The sequence below is a fragment of the Sarcophilus harrisii genome, chromosome 1 (genome assembly GCF_902635505.1).
Source record: "Sarcophilus harrisii chromosome 1, mSarHar1.11, whole genome shotgun sequence".
NCBI lineage: Eukaryota > Metazoa > Chordata > Mammalia > Dasyuromorphia > Dasyuridae > Sarcophilus > Sarcophilus harrisii.
Genome location: NC_045426.1, coordinates 10024241 through 10051002, shown reverse-complemented (window position 1 = coordinate 10051002; position 26762 = coordinate 10024241). Strand labels below are relative to the sequence as shown.

Sequence of the window (26762 nt, the reverse complement as noted above, 5' to 3'; positions counted from 1 at the left end):
GTCGTTTTTGCAAGTAGATAATTCATGGTTTTTTCCAGTTTGTCATTGTTTTGTTTTTGCTTGACTGATTCTTGCTGGCTGAATGAATCATTTGTTTCTATTTGTTCAGTTCTAATTTTTAAAGAATTATTTTCTTCATTAGCTTTTTTTTTACTTCTTTCTGTATATGTCCAATTGAGTTTTTAAATGTATTGTTTTGGTCTGTGGAATTTTTTTCCATTTCACTAATTTTTTTTTAGTGAATTATTTTCTTTTTCCAATTCACAGATCCTACTTTCTTGCGAGTTCTTTGTCTTTTCCAATTCGCACATCTTATTTTCTAGTGAATTCTTTATTTTTTCCAATTCACCAATTTTGTTTCCCTGCACTTCCTGGGAATTTTTTAAACTTTTCCAATTCGTATTTCAGGAAGTTGTTGCTCTCTTGTAAGGCTTCTCTTTCCTTTCCCCATTTATCTTCTAACTCTCTTTTGAGACTTTTAATGGTCTCTTCTATGAGAGCATTATGTAAAGGAGGACAGTCTGATGCATTTTTGCTGTTTGAGGTCTCTTCAGGTTTGCTGACCTGCTCTTTTTCTGCATAGAAGCTGTCGATTGTTCTTTTCATCTTTTTATTCATGTTTTAAAGCCTTTAGGGTAGGTCTCCTAGGCAAGGGGGTTACCAGCTTCCTCTGCAGAGCAGGGAAAGATGTAAACCGATTTCCGGCTCCGAGGTATGGGAGTGCTCTGAGTGAGAGTTTTCCCTTCCCCCAACAGGAAGTGGATTCAGCACTGGCCGAGCTATCAAACTGCTTAGTAGGGGTGAGTGGATTATCGATTGCCCTAGGCTAGAGACAAAGGGGTGAAAGTGTCATGCCCCAGGCCGGAGCCTCTTGTGGGACTGTGAGTATTAGCAGCTGACCGCAGGCCTCAGACCACAGACCGCAGACCGCAGACCGCAGACGGCCCCAAACTCTGCCCCAGTGTCTCTGCCCAATGCAAATCGGCCCTGGAAAAGCTCTATGGCCCCAAGCCGAGCTCCCCACTGCGCAGATTGGAGGCTAACCCGGGCTGCGTCCTCCTGCCGTGCAGGATCACAACTGCCCCAAGGAAAAGCCCCGTACTGCGGGTTGGGGCTGCGCGCTTGTGCTGAGATCTGTGCCTTCACCCTCGGTTTGAGACTCTCCTCGGAACCTAATTTCTCTCCCTGTCTGCGCCGATCTCCCCCCTGGCCCCGGAACCAACCTTTTTTGGCGAGACTGCAGATTTTCTTCGGCCGGTGAGTTGTTCTACTTCTTATCTTTACGAATTGTAGCAGTCAAGACTATTTTTGAGGCTCGATATAATATTGATAAAGAGGGTAAGAGAAGAGCTTAGAAAGTCGCGTGTGTCTTCTCCGCCATCTTGGCTCCGCCCCCTGCTTCATGTTTTTGATGGTTAAAGGTTTGGAAGGATTTTTGGCTTTGTATATCCAGCAAAATGCCTAGCACTTAGTAGGTTTTTAATATACGCTTCTTGAATTCAAAGCAGCATGGAGGGGGGAAAAGACTCTTATACTGGCAGCTAAAAGACTCAAATCTCTACTGGGATTATATCCCAAAGAGATTATAAAGAAGGGAAAGGGACCTGTATGTGCACGAATGTTTGTGGCAGCCCTTTTTGTAGTGGCTAGAAACTGGAAACTGAATGGATGTCCATCAGTTGGAGAATGGCTGAATAAATTGTGGTATATGAAAATTATGGAATATTACTGTTCTGTAAGAAATGACCAACAGGATGATTTCAGAAAGGCCTGGAGAGACTTACACGAACTGATGCTAAGTGAAATGAGCAGGACCAGGAGATCATTATATACTTCAACAACAATACTAGATGATGACCAGTCCTGATGGATCAGGCCATCCTCAGCAACGAGATCAACCAAATCATTTCTAATGGAGCAGTAATGAACTGAACTAGCTATACCCAGAAAAAGAATTCTGGGAGATGACTAAAAACCACTACATTGAATTCCCAGTCCCTATATTTATGCACACCTGCATCTTTGATTTCCTTCACAAGCTAATTGTACAATATTTCAGAGTCTGATTCTTTTTGTACAGCAAAATAATGTTGTGGTCATGTATACTTATTGTGTATCTAAGTTATATTTTAATATATTTAACATCTACTGGTCATCCTGCCATTTAGGGGGGGGGGGGGGGTGGGGTAAGAGGTGAAAAAATTGGAACAAGAGGTTTGGCAATTGTTAATGCTGTAAAGTTACCCATGTATATATATCCTGTAAATTAAAGGCTATTAAATAAAAAAAAAAAAAAAAAAAAAAAAAAAAAGACTCAAATCTCAATTCAGGCAAGGTGCCCCTGGGGCTACCTGTGGACCTAGAGAAAAACATCAAGTCTATTGAGTTTCTGATTTATAAAATAATAGGATTAGCCTGGGTTACCTTTCAGAACTCTTCCAAATCCAAATCTAAAATCTCAGTTGAGCCAACTTTACTCAACTTTGTTGGGTGCTTGACTTATTCTCTGAAAAACTGCAATACTTTGATAATAATAACTGACGTGGAACTGAGAGTCCGCTGAAGTGTATAGTTGGGTTCTAGACCAACTGTGATATATTCTAGCTATATGATCCTGAGAAAATCAGCAGCACCCACCTCCAACTCTCTAAAGGAAGAAAGAGTTAACTTCATGTCATGGACCCTGTTAGTACTAGTCTAGAATGAATCCCTCCTCAGAAAAATTTTAATGTACAGTATTTAAAAAGAAAGGTATTAAATTGAAATATAGTTATCAAAATATTTTTAATCAAGTTTGCAGTTAAGAACTGTCACCCCCCCCACCCCAATAAGGTTGTACATTGTAAAGTGGATTCTGATCTCCATGATTAGATGTTTCCTCACTGGGAGCTTATTATGTAAAGTCATAAATCTTTCACAAAAAAACTCAATTTAATGAGCACTTTAATATTTGCAAAGCAATTTGTATACATTATCTCATTTCTTCCATTTGTATTTTGTATGTGAATTATTCTCTGCTCTCTGACCATACATCCTCATGCTGAGGTTTCCAATAAAGCAGACAAAGCACTGAACATGGAGTAAAAAAAAAAATGGCTTAACATCTGATTTTGACTTACTAGCTAAGTGGCCCTGGAAAGTCACTTAATCTTGATGCATCTCCATTTTCTAAGCTGTAATACAAGGGTCCCACCTCACAGGAGTCTTGAATAGGGCAGATAGAATATAAAATGACTTTGGAAACAGGCTTGAGCTTCTGGGCATATTGATCTATTAAATGATATATGTCAATTAGCCAATAAATTGGGTCCAGTCATCTTTTTCAGCTTTGATACTAGATCCGGAATACAGAGGAAGAACAATTAAAAGAACATGGAAATAATAAATGATTGATCAGTATAGGGGCAGTGTTCAGAAAAGATATCTACCTGTGTGTGTGTGTGTGTGTGTGTGTGTGTGCACGCACATGTCTGTATATGATGCATAACTGTGAGAAAACTCCTTATATTTCTTTTTTAGATCTGACTGGATTTGTGGCCAGCATAACCAAGATCCCCAATTAAGGATCTCTAAACAATAGGTAGAGGTGATCCAGCTTTCCACACAGGGCTGCACTCAAACAATGCATTAAAATTTTCACCCAATTCCCACAATTGAATAAAGTTTTCTCACAAGACAGAAATTGAATTAGACCCATAATTGAATAGAAAACTCCAGAATTGGGTCAAAGATGGAGTCAGTGCAGTTTGCTCAATTCATTCAATCCCCTCTATCATTTGCTTTTCTAATTACACCAGAGGGAAAGCCTAATGATTAGGACTTCCAGCTCATTGGGTGGCAATAGACTGATACAATGAACAAACAAACCCTACTGCTTTTATAGATTTGAACCTAAGGACTTTAAACCAAACTAAGAAGTACTTTTTTGAGGGGGCATAGTATAACTAGTCTCCACATCAATGAGATGACATTGGGACAATGCACATAATAAGTGCTTTTTTTTTCATTCAGCTCATTCATATTTTTTCCAAAAATTGAAAAATAAATTTCCATATGTTTGTTCAAAGTATCATAAGCTATACTTTTGTGGAAAAAAATCATATTTCACTCAATGATCTGATTCAGAGACCAAGAAATTCTTCTGTATTTTAGCTGTGACATCTGAAGTTTCTAAAGTTGGACTTTTCTGAAGCTTTTTCTGAAGCTCTGGTTTTTCATTGAATTCTTTATGGTCTGACAAGAAAGCTCCCGTATGTCCGAATGACATTTCCATAGCTTGAATTTTCCTGGCATGCAAGAAGATAAGCTTATTCACACCAGGGTGATCAATGCAGACAGTAATCAAAAGTTCTGCTTGCATAAGGGGAAAAAAATGAGAATATCGAGCTGTGCCGAGAGATATTGAAACGTGATGAACCAAAGCCATTTTTTGATTAAGTAGGTTTTTCAATTTGCCACTTAAAAGGAGCTATGAATATCATTCAGCCTTACTTTCCTATCAACTCTTTCCAAGTGACTGGCAAGTCGAGATTACCTATTTTCTAGAAGATTGGAAACCACTTCCCGAAGTTTGTTTCTAACTGGTGAACAGAGATTGCAATCAACAACGGAAGATATGGAAAAATCCTCGCCTGTAGGATATGGAACTCTGAAATGAGAAGCAGACCAGCTAACATCTCATTTGACAAAGGGATTTCATGATCATTCTGCGGTGAGCATCTGAACTGCTGGGCAGGACCAACCTGTACCATCATCACCATGATATTTCCTGTGTTTCCTGAGCATTCTCAGGTACCTTGAAGTCTTGAATCTTTACCCATTTCTGCTCTCTCTCTCTCTCTCTCTTTCTCTCTCTCTCTCTCTCTTTTTCTCTCTCTCTGTCTCTGTCTCTGTCTCTGCCTCTCTCTCTGCCTCTCTCTCTGCCTCCCTCTCTGCCTCCTTCTCTCTCTGTCTCTGTCTCTGTTTCTCTCGGTCTCTCTCTTTCTCTCTGGTGTAAACAACAACAACAAAAAAATAACATTGCTTCCACAGTCCTAGAGAAAAGGAAATAAATATACTTTTGTACTTATCTATACCAGAATACTAAGGAGATGATGAGACCAACATTAATCTGACCAGGATTGAGGCAAACAGTTGGGAGGAGAGTAGGAATGGTTCAATAGCTTCAATCAGTAGCTTTTGCATCAGCTCTAGACACTATCCCTGAATAGAACAGAAGCCCTTTGAAAGTAGAATAAGCTGCTTCCATATTGGTTTTTACAACTGTAGCAACTGGTATAGAATCATTATTTAAGGATTACTTGTTAATCATATACTTTAACATATATAACATGTATTGGTCAAGCTGCCATCTGGGGGAGGGGGTGAGGGGAAAAAGGGGAAAAAATGTAACAAAAGGTTTTGCAATTGTCAATGCTGAAAAATGACCCATGCATATAACTTGTAAATAAAAAGCTATAAAAAAGTATTACTTGTGATCTCTCCATAAACTGTATATTTTTGACGATTATAGATTTAGAATGAGAAGGGAGAGACTTAGAGGTTATTTAGGCCAATCTTTTCATCTTAAATATAAAGGTACAGAGAAGTACAAGGACAATCCTAGGTCTTGTGGGAAGTGATTTCAAGGATTCAAATGCAACTCAACTGACTAAACCCAACCCTCTTTTAGCTGCAGTCAGTTCTTCTATCTTCAAGACATGTCTGTATTTATCTTTTGGGTGGGGAGAACAAAGGGAAAGAGAAATAAAATTAATATGGTGAGTTCCATGCCTTATATATCTTTTGCCCACTGAAATCTACAAGTCCATTTCATATGGATGAGCTTAAATAACATATTTTTATGCTTGCTATCTATGTGAACTTGGTCAGTCAACTCTATTGAACACTGATCATGTTTCAGAAAATGTCTTGCCCAATGGAAATCTAAAGTTTAAAAAGAGAAAAAGAAAAGAAACCATTTCTTGCTCCAAGAAGCCTCTCTCATCAGAGCCTGCTCTTTCAAGTTGTCAAGGAGGACATATACCCAGGGTAAATCAGAACTCTGGATTTGTAGCACTGAGGTTCCCTTTTTTGCATTAAGAAACTCTTACAAATAATGCACTGTTTTACTTCTCTGCTAATTTTTCTCTTCAAGTCACTACAGGCATACCTCATTTTTTTTGCACTTCATTTTCTTGTGCTTCACAGATATGGTGGGATATCTTTTGTTGTTTTTGTTCTTAATGATTTGTTTGTTTTTGTGGCAATGATGCACTAAGCCATTTTTGGTGCCATTTTTCCAACAGCATGGATTCACATCATGTCTCTGTATCATTTTTTTGGTAATTCTCAAAGCATTTCAAACTTTTTCATTATTTTATTAGTTATGGTGATCTTTGATGTTACTTATAATTGATTTTGGAAGTCATGAACGGCATTCATATAAGACGGTAAACAATCAATAAATGCTGGGTGAATTCCAACAACCAGCAATTTCAACACCTCCCTTTCTCTGAACTCAGAGACACAAGAAGATTGAAAAATATTACATAAGCTTAGTGAACAAAGTAGTTACAGGATTTGAAAGAATTAACTCCAATTTTGGAAGAATTTTGACTATAGATAAAATGCTATCAAAAAGCATCACATGTTTACAAAGAAATCTTTTGAGAAAGGAAGAGACAATCAATGTGTTAAACTTCAATGTTGTCTTATTTAAATTGTACAACCACCCCAACATTCAGCAACCACCACCCTGATCAGTCAGTAGCCATCAACATTGAAACAAGACACTCCATCAGCAAATAGATTACAATTTGCTGAAGGTTCAGATGATGGCTACCATTTTTTAAGCAATAAAGAGTTTTTAATTAAAGTATGTACATTCTTTTTGTTAGAAATAATACTATTGTAACTTAATAAACTATATTATAATGTAAATATAACTTTTTGGACTATACTATAATGTAAACTTTGGGGAGCCAAAAATGTGACTCACTTACTGTGATTTTACTTTATTTTTGGTGGTCTGAAACCAAAACCACAATATAGTTTATTAAGGTATGTCCATACTCTTCTGGGACCCTTTACTCTCCTTCTGAGCAAGATTATTTCTCATCTGGATGCTCTACTCAAGTTTCTTCCCTTCTGGGATGCAAAGGTAGCATTATGTTTTAGCAACTACAAGAAACCTTGAGTTTTGGATCTGCAGAGCTTCTCCAGGTTGACGCTCTTGGCTGGGTTCTGTAGGGTTTTTATATCTCAGGGGTAGTAGATAAAGCAAAGGAAAAAACTTTGTTCCTCTAGTTTGTCTTTCTAAGCAGTAAAAGGCAATGGAAACTCTAAAGTCTTCTGCCAAATCCAACTGAGGTCTCTCCTGATATCAGCTGACACTTGAGTCTAAATTCAATTCAATTGAGGTCAATTTGGATCAAATAAGCTCAGTCTCAAGCTGGCAGCTCTGAAGAAATATTTTTTTCAATGCACTGATTTGTGTTTATGTTTGCTATTTAAACCATACTTAAGCAATATATATTTGTCGGATAGTCATCAAATAGTTCTTTGTCATCAAATAGTTCTTTGTTCCATATAAAACCCTTATGTCATGTTAGTTACATGCAAATTAGATGCTGGGAATAGTTGACTTTTCACCTTTAACCTGAGTTTTATTTTTTTTCCCCTTTAGGGCTTGCTTTTTTCAGTGCTTCTTTAGCAATTGTCTCTACTTTTATCCCTTTTATCCTTCAGATATATTGTCTACTTTTGAAAAAGGTATATTCCATTATGTCTAAAATAAGAGAGTAATACTATATGCTCTCTAATATCCCTTCTAGTCCTACATCTGTAACCTTATAATAATAATATAATTCATTGAAACTCATTTTAATTGAATAACTTTTCTAAAAGTACCTATCATGTGCCAGACTGTCCTTTGCATATCCAAAACAGTAATTTTCCTTCCTATATAAAGTGACTTCTTCACCCATATATAAGATTACAAAATCTAAATAGAAGAGTAGAGCCTTAATGTTCAAATCCCTGTTCATTAATGTGTTAAGCTTTAGGATGGTTTGATTCAAGCTTATTAGGCACTTCTGCACACTCATTCAGAATAGAGCATTATTAATATTGTCTGTTATCCCCAACAGTCCCCTCCTCTGCACCATCCTCCAATAGTTTTAGAATCCAATTTGTTTGAGAAGTGTTGAGAAGGGCAGCCAGCCCTTCAGGAATTTCAGAGACAATGTGCAGAGACAAGTGGAGATGGATCAATATAGAATAAAATGAGTACCAAACTAAATCAATCCCATGAAAAGCAGCAGGAATTTTCCTAAGAGTGTGGCTGACATTGTCATTATTGTTGGCTCTGTTTTGTTTTCCCCAGACCTTTTTCTTTACTATTATAGGGAAATTTGGGCAAGAAAACTCCTCTACCAATACATATGAGCAAATACTCTGCAACTCAGTCTTAGAGAATCTGCCTTGAGGCACAAAAAAATTAAGTGACCGGAACAGTGTTAGCCAGTCAATGTGTGGCAAAGGTATGCCTTGAACTCAAGTCTTACTGAAGCCCAGTCTTTTTGACTCTAGCCATTATACTCCATGGCCTCCACTTTACATGCATTCAATGAACAAGGTGAGCCAGAAATGAATATAGAATTTAATTTCCACCTTTTTCTCATCTCCCTATATCAAATTTGCTAGTACTATTTTTTCTGGATTGCTTTTTTTTAACTCTACTCACATTCCTTATCATTTCTATATATTTACAATGAGGTCAAAAAGTCTCAGTAAATTTTCAATCTTTAATAGAATAAAATGGGAGAGTAGCGATGTGACATTTCTTTACGTTACAACACGGTATGGTGTGACTCAGTGCAGCAGCAGCCCTTATGGACTCTTATTGGTCAACCTTGCATCCCAGATTCCCTATTTCAGAGGACCATTCTTTTTATTTTTTTATTTTATTTACCCAGTTACCCAGTTTATTTACCCCCAGTTACATTCAAAACATTTTTTTTACTTTTCTTTTTAAATTTGAGTTCTAGGTTTTCTCCCTTATCCCCATCCATAATTAAGAAATCACAGGTAAAGTTATACAAAATGCTTTCATAAAAATTTAGTTTCAAAAGAAAATGGATCTCTTCCCCCTAATGAAAATAAAAATTTTTGAGAAAAATTAAGTTAAGGAAAGGAGAAAGAGAGAATGCTTCCATCAGATACAATCCATTCCTTCTCTGGGTATAGATTTTTCATCTTAGGTCCTTATAAGTGATTGTATTACTGGGAACAGCAGTCATTTATTTACAGCTGGTCATTTTAGAACATTGCTATTACTTTGTATAAAGCACATTTCACTTTGCTTGAATTCATGGAGGACTTTCTAGTTTTTTTTTTCCTGAAAGCTCATCATTTCCCACAGAATAATATTACATGACAAACCCATACCACATTTTATCAAGCCATTCCCTAAGTGATGGCCATCCCCCCCCTCAATTTCCAAAAATTTTGCTCTGAGAAGAGAGTTTTTATAAATGTTTTTGTACATATAGGTCATTTTCCTTTTTTTCCCTGATTATCTTTTTGTAATCATGCCTTGTAGTGGTGTTGTTAGGATATGCATGAATTTATAGCCTTTGGGGTATAGAGCATAAATTTTATTCATTTATCAATTAGGACATGGCTCTTATTGTTTATAAATTTGATTCAGTTCCCTCTATGTTTGAGAAATGGGGCTTCATCAGGGAAACTTGCTTCAAAATTCTTTTATTAAATACTATTGCTAACTGGCTCACTCTCTCTCCTTTCACCATGTATGTACTTCCTCAAAAGTGTTTTGCTATCGAATACTCCCTTCCCCAATATGTCCCCCTTTTTATAATCCTCCCCCTTTCCATATTCCATTTCCCTTCTATTTTCCTACAGGGTTTAAGACAGTGTTCTAATCTTCTATTGAGTATGTGAGTCATTTTCTCTTTGAGCCAATTCTGATGAAAGTAAAGTTCACTCACTCACTCTCTCCTCCCTCTCTTTCCTTCCATTGTAAAAGTTTTTCCTTGCCTCTTTTTATGATTGGTAATTTGCACCATTTCACTTCTCTTTTTCCCTTTATTCTACTACATTCATCTTTCACCCCTTAATTTTATCATTTTTAAAAGATATTATCCCTTCATATTCAGTTCACACCTGTCTATATATACTCCTTCAAACTTCAATAATAATGAGAACATTCTAACGAGTTATTAGCATCATCCTCCCATGTAGGAATGTAAACAGATACACCTCATTAAGTCCCTTATGATATCACTTTCCTGATTACCTACTTGTCCTTTTCCAGAGTACTATTTGTGAAAATCTAATTTTCCATTCGGTTCTGGTCTTTTCATCACAAATGCTTGAAAATCCCCTATTTCATTAAATGACCACTTTTTCCTTTGAAGGATTATACTCAGTTTTGCTGGGTAGGGGATTCTTGGTTGTAATTTTAGCTTTATTGGTTTCTTGAATATCATATTCTGAACCCTCCAGTCCTTTAATGTAGAATCTGTTAAATTTTGTCTTATTTTGACTGTGGCTCCACTATACCTGAATTGTTTCTTTTGGGATGCTTGCAATATTTTCTTCTTAACCTGTGAGTTCCAGAATTTGGCTATGATATTTCTGGGAGTTTTTATTTTGTGATGTCTTGCAGGAGATGACTGACAGATTCTTTCAAATTCTATTTTACCTTCAGATTTTAAAATATCAGGACAATTGTCCTTGATGATTTCTTGAAAGATGATGCCCAGACTCTTTTTTTGATCATTACTTTCAGGTAGACCAATTGTCTCTTCTGGATCTATATATTACAAATCAATTGCTTTTCCAATGATATATTTTCCTTTTTGTCCAGTTGTGCATTTGGGGGGGGGGTGTTTTATTGTATCTTGATTTCTCCCAAAGTCATTAGCTTCCATTTCTTCAATTCTATTTTTAAGAAATTACTTTCCTTAGTGAGCTTCTATACTTCTTTTCCCAATTGGCTAATTTTGCTTTCAAAGGAATTCTTTGTTTCATTAGCTCTTTGTATTTATTTTGCAAGCTATTTTCCTATTATTTTTCCTTTATCTCTTTTGATTTTCAAAATCCCTTTTAAGCTCTTGCATGACCCGAGCCCAATTCTTATTTTTTGGAGGCTTTGGCTGTTTGACTTTGTTATTATCTTCTGAGTTTGTGTTTTGCTTCTCCTTGTCATCATAATAACTTCCAATGCTCAGAAACGTTTTTTTCTGCTCATTTTCGTAGTCTTATTACTTAGCTTTTCATTCTTGGTTAAAGTAGGGCTCTGTTGCCAGAATGGAGGGGGCATTTTGTGCACTTCTTTTCAGAGAGCCTTCTAGGGATCTGACTACAAGCAATCTTTTCTGTCCTGGAGCTTTTAGGATTGTCCTGCCCCATTGAAGCTATAAGATCTAGTGTAATAAAGCAAAAGTCTTTATTTGCTGATGCTGGGGCCACTGGAGTTGGGTTCAGGCCTGCACTGGCCTGGCCTGCACTGGGACTGCACACTCGACTCCCATCCCATTGTCACAAACCTTCTCCACTGACCTTTCAAGTCCTCCCTGGTGTCCCTGAGCTGAGAGGTGCAGAAGCCTCCAGCACAACTGTTGATTCAGCAATTCCCATTTTGCTGATGCTGGTGGCTGGCAGGGGCTGGGGCTGTGCTCGCATGTCCTGAATTGGGATTGCCTGCTGGGCTCCTATCAGGGGGCCATCCTTAGCTATGATCTTGGAACTACTTATTCCTTTGCAAGATTCTTCAATATATGAAAGAGGAAATCATTGCAAATAACCAAGGAAACACAAATCCTCCCAATATGTATCATATTCTTCAACGGAAAATGTTTGATTGATGATGCTTCAAAGAATCATTTCATAATGAAGCCCATTAATAAAGTTTTTGATTTTCTCCATCTGCTTGAAAACATGCTTTCTGATGCAATATCGTCAGACATGAAACATTAGACGTTCTTGGTGGATGGTGATACAGATAGGTATAAATTGGTTCTACTCACATCTGGAATATTTGGATGAATTACCAAATGGAGACCAAAGGCTTCTATTCAGATCAATTATCTTCTATGATCTTGACAAAAAGGGAAGGTGTTGCTGAAGCTTACCATGAGAAGATTTTCCCAGTGTTCTTAGAGTACTAACCTACTTCAATGACTCCGCAGATAAGTTACCAATGATATCATAACCATCACAGATTTAAATGTCTTCTGGATTAACAATGGATCAACTACCATTATTATTATTTATGATTGGTCAAGAAAGTTGCTACCAAAAGAGATGTGATCATCCTTTATGGTAGATGTGGCTCTTTTGATTCTTAGCATTGAAATCAAGTCTACAAAGGGGGATCCTAGTTGGGTGGAGAGGACTTTGACAGCTGTATAGCATGCATATGAGGGAGCATCAATGTTTGCGATCCTAACTGTGGATCTTCCACGGTATTCAGGATAAGATTAATGTTTGTGCTCTTTCTATGAAGTTCTATACCTACCTGTAGCACATAGGTTTACTGTGAAGAGCTGAACAGTGATACCTTTTGTGCTATACATGATGTAATGAGTAAGACCCCACAGTTTTTTCAGGGTGGATAAGTCATGGATCAATGACATCAACTTGAGAGATGATTAATCACACATCCTCAAATCCATAATCATCTTCACAAATGTTTAAAGGACAAGGACCCATTCAATATCATTGATTCTGATGAATTTGTTTCTTGTGATGATTCAGGGTGATATCTTGTCTGAGGTTAAAGTTGAAAATGTTCAGGACTTGCAGTCATTGAACATACCTGCTTTTTCTTTTTATAATATTGATAACTACTGGCAGAATTCTGATCAACAGAATTAGAACCACATCTCACCCAAAAAACACAGACTTTTACAACTTACTCAGACAACTAGCCTGGTTTGGTCATATATGTTTCTGTAGGTAAAAGGGCAAAGATAAAGGATAACAACTTCCTTGGCAAGTTTAGCCCCACCTGAATCTCCCCACACACACACTCATTGGGGTATTTCTTATTTTGAGATGACCTTTGACACTGTCATAAATATTATTTTCAATATATTTATTATAGTAAGAGAAGAGGAAAGGAGAGCAATTGCATTGTCACCATTAACAAAAGCCACTTGTGTAAAAAAGAAATTGAGCATATGGTCCAAGAAGCCAAGAAATACAATCCTGAAGATAAGAAGCAGGGATACTAAATTGCTTTCAAGAATCCATTGATTCTTAAGCTTTTAACATGAAGCTCACCCTGGAGGATGAAATCCTGGGAAAATAGGGATATATACAAATAGAAAAAAATAAAAAAAAAGACTGAATATATCTGAGCATGTATGTAAATGTTAGATATTCTAAATATTGTATATGTAAAAAAGGAATGAAGGGAGCAACATTATCAATGCTTTAAATAAAAAGAAATTTAATTCTTGCCCTTGAAAAGAAATAACAAATATAAAAAAGCATAAAATAAATATAATATCTAGTTCAATGTGGTACCCAGCAAAGAGAAGCATGATTGACATGATTGAAATATGAGGAATAAATTGATCTATCTATATCTAAATATATGTCTGTTTATGTATCTATCTACTGACCTACCTATATACATGCGTATACACACACACACACACACACACGTGTGTGTGTGTGTGTGTGTGTGTGTGTGTGTATAAACACATATCTTGGTCACATATACTCCTTTCATGTGCATTCTTCATGAGTGTGTTCAGGCCACAGATTTTCCCTCTATGATATTTGCCCTGAGCATGCTTGCTACACATTTCCCTGGCTAAATTTTCTCTGAGTGTATGCCCCTAGATGTGTATTTAATAAACGTATATATTTATAATGTTTATAAACCAGCATGTAGGTATGGAAAAATTATTTCTTTATTTAATTTCCTATTTTTTTATTTGATGCATTTTGCTACAAAGTAATGAGTTTTATGGTCTTATAAAGGTAAACAAATTTATGGGGGCTCATGAAATATTTTTTCTGGAATAACAATGGGCAATAACATCAAACTTATAGAATACTGGGGACCTACATATGAGGTAGTCCTTGGGGACATAGAATATTGAAGAGGGAATATGTATACATATGTGTGTATAAAAAAAATCTACATTGAAATGTGTTGTCAGAGTTGACCCTGCTCTATATTAATGTCATTACTGAGTTATTCTGAATCATTTCTTATGGAAAAAAATATTTGCTTAAAAGATACAGGGTGAGGCTACTTGACTCAAGGCCAAGGTTGCACTTCTCCCATGGTAATAAATCATTTCATTTAAAATAGAGAACAGTTTCATTTCACATTTGACTTACCTTTGCCCACTAAGCTAACAAAAGCTATATTCCCCAGGGATAATGACTCTTAACTTTTCCATCCATTATACAAAAATATCAGTCACAGGCTTAGAGATCAAAGAGAAATCTAGTTTTAAAGCTCAGGCTCTATTCTCTGCACTTTTTTAAAAAAAGAAAATACGTCCCTCAAGTTTTCAAAATCTCAGTTTCTTCACTGTCCTTTTATCAAGGAGCAAGGCCCCAGATAAAGGGAATTCTAAATTTTATTTTTTTTAATTTTTATTTGATAATAGTTTTTTTTGTTTGTTTTCAAGATACACGCAAAGATAGTTTTCAACATTCACTCTTTCAAAACTTTGTGTTCCGAATTTTTTCTTTCCCTTTCCCTCACCCCTTCCCCTAGATGGCAAGTAACCCAATATATGTTAAACATATGCAATTCTTCTATACATATTTCCACACTTATCATGTTGCACAAGAAAAATTAGATCAAAAGGAAAAAAAAACATGAGAAAGAAAAAAGCAAGCAAATGACAACAAAAAGTTGGAAATATGGGCAACTAGGTGACACAGTTGTAGAGCATCAGCCCTGAAGTCAGGAGGACCTGAGTTCAAATCTGGCCTCAGACACTTAACACTTACTAGTGTGACCCTGGGCAAGTCACTTAACCTTATTCTTTCAGTTTCCTCATCTGTAAAATGAACTGGAGAAGAAAATAAAGAAAAAAAAAAAGCTAACAACTCTAGTATCTTGGTCACAAAAAGCCCAAATGAGATCATTAAGAGTTGGACAAAATTGAAAAATGATTGAACAACAACAAAATATATGTATTGTAATATATACACAAATGTCCATGTGTGTATATGAGTGATTATATGTATATATGTATGTTATCCATTGAGGTAATGAAAGTCTTTCTTTAGAAGTCTTCAAACAGAGCCCAGATGACCATTTAGCTGGTATATTATAATCAGAATTATTTTGAATTCTCTAAGGGTTGAACTGGTTCACCTCTAAAATCTTTTTTATCTTCAAAATTCTATAATTTAATTCTATATAGAATTCTATTATTCCTTGTCTCTCTCTTAATCAGATTACAAATTATGTTTATTACCCCATTTTATATAAGAACCCCACTGGTATTCACACCATAACAGTATTGCAATCCTATTAATGGTGATATTCAAGAAGAAAATAAAGGATCATCTATTAAGAATGAAGAAGAGGGAATTCCTTCTTAGGTGGAAGGTTTGATTAAAAGATTTCTGAGAATATTTCCAGTTGTAAGCTCTCATCAGCCAATAAGTTTGACTTCTGTATGAGTCAATGTTAAGTTATAAACAGTCAAGGAAACCAAAGTAGTTCTAGAAATTCTTAATTCTTTCTCGGGATCTCCAATTGAATATTTCTCAGACTAAGTACTAGATCATTCTAAAAACACAGCAAAGTTTTTATCTTAGAGATGGAAGAAAGTTTAAAAGAGATTTCATTCAAACCCTTCTTTTGTAAGCGAGGAACCAGAGGTCAAGTGCCCAACTTGGGGTCACATCACTGATACCCGAGAGAGTAGGGGCAAGGAAAAAAGTCTCTTGATTCTCTTGATTCCCAGATCTGGGCTTTTTCCATTACATAATACTGTCTAACTATATTTATATATTTAGGACCATTAAAACAATCACAGTAACCTGAACTGGAAGATTCATTGTCCTCTGATTTCTTCCTTTTTAGTATCCCTATAGTCTGCACTAGATATCTAGGCATCTGTCTCCAAAAAGTTTCTAATTAAACACTGGAGAACTGATTTAGGTGACCTCTATTTCTCATTTACAAGTCACATGAAGAGGCTGTCTCCGTTTTGTCCTTATAAGGGAAAAAATATCTGAAGGTCATGCTTAGGGAAGATAAATACAAGTACCCATTGCAGAGGTATGCTTAAATGCTTGGCTTTAATATTTTTCAGGTGGAATACTAGGGAAAATATATGTCTATATGTATATATAATCATAATTAAGAACTGTATTTGTTTACATAACAAACTTTCCCTTTAATTTGTTAAGGAAACAAAAAAGGCAAAAACTCTACTAGAGAGGACAAAAATTCTTAATAGTATTGATTTTTTTTCTAGTGGCTTAGTAGCTTTTCCTTCAATTAAAAGAGGGGTCAAAAAAACAGTTTCTTCCTTTCTCACATCTGAAATAAATCACCATTTTGACAGCTCCATTCTTTATTTTTGGATTTTACCATTTGTCTTAGTGAGTTTCCATTTGACAAGGTTGAGTCTGGGGGTCACACATTCTCAGAACTAGAAAACTGGTTGTGATCACTTATAGACTTTGTAACACACACTTATTACTCAGCTGTTTCTGAAATTATTTAAGAGGCATGTATTTGCACAAGACAGGAAATGGGGTAAGGAATGTATGAAGTGTGAGAGGACCATTGAACTTCTGTCTGAAAGGAGGACAAAAATACTCCCAAATTCAGAATCACATAAGATAAAGGTACCCTGTGAAAATGTTCATGGTTCAGTAAAAAGGGTTATAGAGAAAATAATGATCGTGAAAGGGACTATGATACTGATGAAATGTGGAAGACCAGGAAAGACTGTGTAAAACAATAGATGATTTGCTGCAAAGTCAAAGGAATTCACCAAAATTCCTGTGAAATTTCACTAAGCATGTTTGTATAGGAGCTTTATAACATTTTAATAAAATAAGGTGACCTCTAATTACATAGCAAATATATCATTCTCTAATATATCATTCTCTATGAGTTTCATAGACTTGTGTAACGTTCCGTAGACTTCACTTTCTCCCTCTGGCCTTGTTTAAACCAATGGAAGGAGTTTTAGATTTGGATCGAGAAGATTTAAGTATGATTTCTCACTGACATGACTTCTAACACCTTGGACAAAACACTTTCCTTCTTCTGAAAAAGTAGCAATCGGTCTATGTGTCTTCTAAGATTACTTCTAGCTCTACACGTATGGTGCTGTGTCACTCTGACCTTAGAGTCTCTAGCATACCATACACATCTATGCCCCAAATCTTATGAACTCTTTAGGCTTGATTTACCTCAATGGCAAAGTCAGGAAGCTGAAGGAAATGACCTGAAAAGTTTCTTTCACTTCCATATCTTTGACTTCTGTGGTTACATAATATATGTCATCCCTTTTGAGCCTAAATAGTCTTTCGTGATGAAAAAAATCATCATAGAGGAAAGATTTGGAGTCAAACACTGATTTTGGAATTTACTTTAAGCTCAGCAAAACTTCTAGTTTCAGGTGAATTTCCTCACCTGAAAAATAAGAGGCCTGAATTGGATACTTCTATAATCTCACTTTCTCTAAAATATCCCCAATTTTAAAGAGCATAGGAATAAACGGTGTTTTCCTTTAAATGATAAGTAGCATCTATCTATAACATCAGTAAACATTATATTCATTAGGGATAAACTAGAAGCATTCCCAGTAAGATCAGGATGAAACAAGGTTGCCCATTATTACTATTCAGTATTGTGCTATCGCAATAGGAACTTGTATTGTACTAGGAAACAGGAAAAAAGAAATCAAAGGAATTAGAATAGACAATAAGGAAATGAAATTATCACTTTTATTGTTCTCTCTAAAATATAATATTCTCTGTTGAGTTTTTCTTGGGGATCTCTGAAGGCCTTCGTTTCAGTTCAGTAATTACCACTCGAGTGTCACCAGGTATTAAAGTTCAAATCCTTTATTGTCTCTTTCAAAGTCTTGTCTCATTTCCTGGGGCCTGGTTAGCTTTCCGAGAGACCTATCTCTTTCCTTGGTTCTGTGGGCTTGAGCTCCTGCCTCCTTCTCTGGCTTCTGAATCTCCCCAAATACAAAGGTTTGTGCTTCAGCCTACAGCCACCACAAAGGTGGACTGGAATTAATCTGTCTCAGACTCCAAGAGCTTCTAGTGGACTTGTCCTTTTTGGCCCTAAGAGCTTCTAGCTTCTACCCCACACTGAATACAAACCAGTCATTACATCATTAGGAAACCATTATTTGTTGTAGGATTAAATCAATGTTAAATTAGATTTAACCATCTCCTCAATTCCACTTAGTACATTATTTCAAATTCTGGCCCATAACATCTCCTTGTAGAATTAAATCAATCATACTGAACCATGCTAAATCAGATAATTATTGTCTTTATCAATTTCATTGATTTAGTACCTTGTAAGAATCCTTTGTTTCAAGTTCAGAGTTCTGGCCCATAACAATCACTCTTTGCAAATGATACAATGGTATACTGAGAGAATCTTAGAGAATCAACTAAAAACACTAAATACAATTAGCAACTTTAGCAAAGTAGCAGGATAGAAAATAAGCCCATATAAATCCCTGGCATTTTTATATGTTACCAATAAACTCCAGAAGCAAGAGAAAGAGAAATTCTATTTAAAATAATTGTAGATAATATAAAATATTTGGGAGCCTACCTACCAAGACAAAGATAAGAATTACATAAACCCAATTATAAATATATTTTTCACACAAAGTTGGATCTAAATAACTCGAAGAGTATTAAGTATTCATAGGTATTCTGAACTACTATAATGAAAATGATCATTCTACCTAAATTAATCTGCTAAATTCAGTGCCATACCAAATTGCCAAGAAATTACTTTATAGAGCCAAAAAAAATCATAACAAAATTCATCTGGAAATACAAAAGGTCAAGAATTTCAAGGGAATTGATGAAAAAAAAAAGATGCCAAATAAAGTGGTGGTCTAGCCACACCAGGTCTAAATCTATCTAAAGCAGTAGTCATCAAAAATATTTTGTGTTATTTAAGAAATAGAGTAGTAGATCAGTGGAATAGGTTAGGTTCACAAGGCACATTTGTCAATGACTACAGTAATCTTGTGTTTGAATAATCCAAAGTCTCCAGTTTCTGAGATAAGAACTCATCATTTGACAACAATTGCTGGGGATATTAGAAAATTATATGGAAGAAACTAAGCACTGACCAACACAACACCCTATACCGAAATAAGGTCAAACTGGGTTCATGATTTAAACATGAAGTGTGAAACTATAAACGAATAAGGAGAAGTAGAGATAATCTATCTCTTAGATCTGTTGGAAAGGGAGGAATTTATGGTGAGAGAAAAACTAAATAACATTGTAAAATGCAAAATGATTATATTAAATTAAAAAGTTTTGTACAAACAAAACCAATGCAGTGAAGATTAGAAGGGAAGCAGAAAACTGGGAGAAATATTTTACATCCAAGTTTGTGATGAAGGCCTCATTTCTAAAATGTATAGAAAAGTGACACAAATTGATAAGAATACAAGCCATTCTCCAATTGGTAAATGGTCAAAGGATATGAACAGGCAATTCTTAGATTAATAAATTAAAGCCATTTCTAGTTATGAGAAAATGCTTTAAATTACTTTTGATCAGAGAAGTGCAAATTAAAACAACTCTGAGGTACCATTTCATACCCCTTAGATTGGCTAAGATGACAGAAAAAGATGATAAATGTTAATATTCTTCCAATTGTTTAAATCTAACTTTATTTGTGGGAAAAGCGTGTTATACTTGTGTTCATATAGTTCTTGGCTTTGTCTCGACAGACAGCCTCCCAAGTATTTTACATTATATACATTTATTTTCATTGGAATTTTTCTATCACTTGTTTCTGGATTTTGTTGGTAACATATACAAATTCCAGTGATTTATGGAGGCATAAATGAGGGGATGTGGAAAAATGGGACATTAATATATTGTTGAAATTGTGAACTGATCCAACCATTCTGGAGAGCAATTTGGAACTATGCCCAAAGAGCTATCAAAACTGTGCATACCCTTTGATCAAACCATGTCTCTACTGAGTCTGTATCCCAAAGACATCATATAAAAGGGAAAAGGTCCCACATGTGCAAAAATGTTTGTGGCAGCCCTTTTTGTAAAGGCAAAGAACTGGAAACTGTGTGGATTCCCATCAGTTGGGGAATGGTTGAATAAATTATGGTATATGAATATAATGAAATATTATGCTATACCAGCAGGATGATTTCAGAAAGTCCTAGATAGACTTACATGAAATGATGCTAAGTGAAGTGATTAAAATCAAGAGAACATTGTAAGAAGCAACAAGATAATGTGGTAATCTACTGTAATGGACTTGGCCCTTTTAAACAATGAGGTGATTCACATCAATTCCAATAGACTTGGGATGGAGAGAATCATCTACATCCAGAGAGAAGACTGTGGAAACTGAGTGTGGATCACTACATAATATTTTCAGCTTTGTTGTTGTTTGCTTGCTTTTTTTTTCTTTTTATATTTTTCCCTATTAATCTGATCTTTCTTGTGTAGCATGATAAATATGCAAACATGTTTAGAGGAATTGCACGTGTTTAGCCTATACTGGAATCCTTGCTGTCCAGGGGAAGGAGGAGCTGGGACAGAAGGGAGAAAAAAATGGAATACAAGGTTTCACAAGAGTGAATGTTGAAAACTATCTTTGCATATATTTTGAAAAATAAAGAGCTATTGTTATTTAAAAAAATAAAATAAAAGGAAATAGAAAAAAAGTCATCCCGACTTCTAAAAATATCAATAAATAAAAATAAAATATCCCTAATTCAAACTGATCTGCTAATAACTCCTGAAACTCAACATACATTTCCCATCTTTGTGTCTTTGTCTAGGCTACCACTTCCTTTTTAGCATCCATTTCTTTTCACTTTTGTCTCTTAGAATCTTTGGCTTCTTTTTAAGAATCAATTGTGTATCATTTGAGATCTTTCTGAATTGTTCCAGTTGTACAGCTCTCTCTCTCTGGTGATTTTTACTTTGTATTAATGGACCTAGTCACATGACAGAGTGACACAACTATCTCCTAAAATATAAACCACTGGAGACCAGGAATGTTTTTATTTTCTCTTTCCAGAAGCTAATATGATCACCTCCTTGACCACAGCAGGAACATAATATCAATTGCTGAAAGAATATTAGGTGCCAGGTGGATAGATAGTAAATGTAAATTCCAGGAATGGAACTCATGAATCATGACAATCAGACCAACATTCCTTGCAAAATGGCATTTTTCACAACCATAGATAGCTCCCAGTAGATTATAAGCTTTTGGGGGGCTTCCTAGTTTTTACTCTTACAATTGCACCTCAGTGCCTGCCACAATGTGCACCACAAAACAAGCATTTTACAAATGGCTGTTGTGTTTAATTGTATGCTGTGTTCCTCTCTGGGAATTTGCTCATTTATAAGATAGACAAGATATTCTCCAAAGTTCTTCCCAGCTCTATTAATGATCTAGAAGAAAATCCATTCATATGTGATATAACCGAATGGTCCAATGAGTCTTACACATTGCTAATTCTTTATATATTATTTTACAGAGGGTCTTAGAGTGCACAAAGTTATTTTCTTCAATACAAAATGGGATCAGTGTGATAGCTCCTACCAATTTCATTGGAAATTATGAGGATCATCAAGGGAAAGTCACAGTCCCCTGTGAATTGAGCAAAAGTTTCATTTATACCATTATAGCAAAATAAACTAAGACTGAGAGGCTATTCAAGGCTAGATTTGTCCATTGTTACTCAGCTATTAATGGTTCATACCAAGTCTCAAATATAGATTTCTGTTCTGTCATCCTGTGCTCTTTCCTTTGCCCCTCAATACCAAACCCCCCTCCTCTCATTGTCACCAAATAGTAAACAGATATCCAATTGATAAGCAAGATACAGCTTAATTCGTGGAAGAATCAAGATCAACTGGCCTCTATAAATGGCAAAAATGAGAATGAGCCATGAAGACCTCTGAGTCAACAGGGTATTTTTTTTCTTAAAGAAAAATCTTTGCACCAGAAAAAATCTGTGTCCCAATCTAGTTCCTAAAAATGATTCTCCTAAGCATTCAACTGCTTTTTCCAAACACAGAATGTCTTTCATCTTTGAGCAACAGTATCTCCATCAGTTGTGACATCAGTCAAAGTGGTGATTTTAGTATCATGAATCCTTTAAAGAATGATGTCATTTGAATCCTGGGTTCTGACTCCAGGGAGAATGTTCTGATCTGCTCACGCAGCCCTCACCTCCTGGCAGCTCTAGTAAATGTACCTCTCCTTTTCTGGACCTGAGCCATAGTATGAGGACTATGCTTTTCTAAGCCTCTTTCAAGCTGCTCGTGGGAAAGGATGTGGTCGTGGAACTCAAAAAAAGAACTTGAACATCTGTGAAACCCTGAACTTCGTGGACCATATCTCACCATCAGACTAAAATATATCAGTATCACAGACCAAGAGAAATACCCTTACATGCTCTCTGTAAATAACTGTTATATCAGGGCCTTTGTGATCAGATACATGCAGCTCAAGTAGATGAAGTTGACATTCAGTTAATACAAGACATGATGTGAAAGGAGGCTATGCGACAGAAATAGTGACTGCCACCACCACCTATGTGACATTTAATCCTATTTCCATCAGCTCAGGGTCTTTTTAAAGTAAGGGTTTTTTGGGGAAGAGTCAGAAAAAATAATAGATAATGGTCGGGAAAAGTAATAGAGTAGAGGAAAAATTCCCTGTAGTAACAGTAACAGTAACAGGAAGCATGAATATGGGAAGGGATGCACAAAAGCATTCATCTTGTCCTCTTCCCAAACTACTCATTCTTTTTTTGTTATCCTTTTTGGAAAGGTTAAAAGTGGATAGACAGTAATGGTACTGTCTCCCAAGGATAAAGATATGCCTCAAATTGGGGAGTAAAAAGAATATGCCCTGCATTGGAAATAAAATCTAAACTTTGTGGAGGGGGAAGAGGAATGAAATCATTTCTCTCCTCACTAGCCCTTCTCTTCTATATTTGAATCACTGCTGTGGCCAGAAGGACACAATATGGGATTTAATTAAATTTTTCTACCAAGGGAGTATCTTATTTGATTTCTACATAAAAACACACTTATATGTTAGAAATGTGGCTTCCAGCCTCCCTAATCTCAATCATCGCAGCTATGGCCAAGAGGAAAGAATCATGTATGAGTGTGTGTTCTGATTCACATATACCCTTTACTTCTTGTAGGAGATAAATATATACAGTTTCCCCAGATAAACTGAAACAGGTAAATGTTATTCCCTTCAATGCACAAGGAGAGATAGCCTGGCCAAAAAGTAGAATAGTGGATTGGGAATCAGCAAGATTTACATTCAAATATTCCCTAAGATACTTCCCAGCTGTATGGCCGTGGGCCAATCACTTCATCTCTCTGACCTTTCTTTACATGTACTCCGAAGATAAAAGTAGTAGCATTAATGACCTTATTCTGAGGATCTAAAGAAAAAAAAATCTATAAGGCAATGAACATATGCCAGTTATACTTAATTTCCTATTTAAATGAATTAAATTTTTTAATAGCATAAAAGAAATAAGGATGGTATTATATAACAATCTTAAGTTTTGAAAGATGGTAATCTCATTTAAACATCATGTTCACCCAATGAGATAGGTTTTACAAAATTATTACCCTTATTTTTATACTCAAGGAAACTGAGGCTTTGAATAATGAAATGACTCATTCTCATGCTCACATGCCCAACATAGCTGTTGGGCCCTCATATAAGATTCAAACCCAGATCTTCCTAATTCCAACTCCACTGTATATCTACTATTCTGTGCTGCCTCTAGAAAGCTTTTGAGGGTAGGAGGATAAACTACTTGGTTCTAAATGGATCCACAAAACAAACTAGGTAAATTAGTAGTCTGTTTCATAGAGATATGCATTGTTCGAGCTATAACAAACATTTTGTCAGTAAACAGAATGACAATTTAAAAAGGAGTTTCAAGATTTCATTCAGAGTATATAGACATTTGATTTGAGAAAGGGAGGCCAGGCCATCTAATCCAGTCTTTAGCTAAATAAGAATTCCTTTTCTAACACCCCTAAGTGGGCTTCCATTCTTTGGAGTAAAAGAAAAGCCTTTGACCAGATTTTAACAGTGCAATAACAGGATGCCAAGTTTAATACCATTGTTTTACAAAGAAATAAAAAAGCCATGACCCAGAGAGGCAAAGCCATTTGTCCAAGGTTGATAGAAAAGATGAGGCTGTAGCTAAGGCCAGGGGCATCTTGTCTTGTCACTCTAGATCAAGATACATATATACAGTGGTGGCCAAGAGATGACTCCAGGTTGATCCAGTTCCTGAAAATAGAGGCAAAGCCATAATTATCCCTGGGTTTCTAAAGTTTTGAAGAAAAGCAATGAGCCATCTCTTCCAAAACTGACTTGTACAGTGGACAATCAACTATGTTTTGTGAAAGAAAAGATGACCAGAATCATAAGAGGTTTATTTATTATGAACTTTAAGTTAAAGGCTTCCAGTAAAGGAAGCTCACTCCCCCTGAGGGATTTCACCATTGCAGAGGTCCAATTGTCCAAGAATGTTTTCCTATCATTTGAACTTAGGTCTCTTTGTAACACCAGCTTATTATTCTCAGTTCTGTCTTCTGGGGCCCAAATATAACAAGTCATAGAATCACAGAACTTCACTGCTGGAAGGATCCTCAGAGTCCAGCTGGTCTTACCCAAATCTGGCCTAGAATTCCCTCTACATTACTCCACACAAGTGATAATCCAAGTTCTGCTTAAAGAAGATTCAATTAGGGGGGAATCACCCTCCCCTTCAAGCTTGTCCATTTCTCTTTGAAATCATTCTAATTGTTAGTAAATACTAGTTGAATAGAATTGAATGATGCATTGTGAATAATTATCCACTGATTAATCTGTTTTGTAAATTTGGTTTAAGTATGTTGAGCGTGCTTAAAGCAAGACATATTTCTAATGTGTTTGTGCCAGGCTGAAATGAGAACATTCTGATCTCTGAAAGAAATTTTGACTCTCCCCTCTCTCTCACCCCAACATCCAATCATTTGCCAAGTCCTATTGGGTCTACTGCTAAAATACTTCTCAAATTTGTTCTCTCCTCTCTCCTTACTCCCAACATTCCAGTTCAGGATCCCATCTAGCTTTCTGACTAGATAATTATAATTTCCTCTGAAATGGTCTTCCTGCATCCAGTCTCTTCTCTTTCCAATTCGTTTTTAAAGAATTCCCTAAATAATCTCCCTGAACCATAGGTGTGCTTGCTCAAATGCCTTTTGCTCAAATGCCTTCAGAAAATCCCACATTTCTCCATGAAATTTTCCTAAATGTCCCCAGCTAACAATGTTCTTTACTCCCTTAGATTTCCAGGAAGCATTTACTTTACATTTTTTTAAATACTCCTGCCACATTCTAATTTGCATCAGCCATATTTACAGAAACGTAATGTACCACCTACCATATTGTTAACTTCCCAAAGGGAGACATTGCATTGATGATCATCGCTAATGTCTAGCTGAGAAACTGACACCATGAGGAATATCCCCTTGAATATTTTTAAAGTACTTAATACTTCAAAGCAACTGCTGTCACGAAGCGCCAAAGAGACTAGAGACATTCACATGAAATTAAGTTAGTTTCTAATTCCAATGGGTTGACAACAAATTCTTTTTTGGCCAAAATCTGGGTCACCTGTTGATGATGGCTATGCTCACCTTAGAGAACCAGTGAAACTTGGTGAAGAGAATGAGACACATGGAGTCAGGGTTCAAATTGAACATGGGTTCAAATCCTTTCTGTTCTGTATTACAAATTATGAGAGCTGCATCTAAAATGGCAAAATGGTTTCTTGCACTGGGAGTTTGCATCCTGACTAAATCACATGTTCTTTTCATATTGATGGATGCATATTAAAATAAATCTCATGGCTGGATGATCTTGCCAACATGCCACATAATGCATTATTCTTCAAAAGGGGCACAATGACTAATCAAAATGGGCTGTTTATCACTACAATTCGAATCATAGCACGACAAATGAGTTAATTTCTCAAAGAACAAACAAATACAAGACAAGATATGAGACTCATCATAGAGTCATCCATTAAGGACACAGATAATGGATGCATAGTCCAGGGGGAAAAAATCCTTTGGGATCTATCACATATTTTGTTTGATCGGACAGGCCAATGTGGAAACAATTTCTGACCTCACATTCTCATTCTGAGATACCACATTTCTCAACAACACATTTCTAGAATTATCTAGTGTTTTCTAAAGTGGTAAATTATATTTGTTCTCATGACTTTTAAATTTCTAATTCTCCTGGAATAATTTTTTAATGGTCCATCCAGCAAGAAAAAAAATTGCCACCACATCACATTTATTCAGTCTATAAAACTGTTCTTCCATTAATAAATCTCTAATCAATGTAAACAGAATTGATCAAGTCACTGGGCAGAAAAAATCTAGCCAATCACTGCTTACCTTTGGGTACTGAAAGGTAGGGTTCTTATTGTTCATCGAAAGTCATAGTT

General features: G+C 35.9%; 1 protein-coding gene and 1 pseudogene across 5 annotated transcripts in view; one reads left to right on the top strand and one right to left on the bottom strand.

Annotated features, from left to right (window-relative positions):
• Positions 1-26762, bottom strand: part of CACNA2D3 (calcium voltage-gated channel auxiliary subunit alpha2delta 3) — a 1010949-nt gene that overhangs the window by 588353 nt on the left and 395834 nt on the right. The window lies entirely within an intron of this gene.
• On the top strand, positions 22507-22791 carry LOC100917405 (annotated as a pseudogene).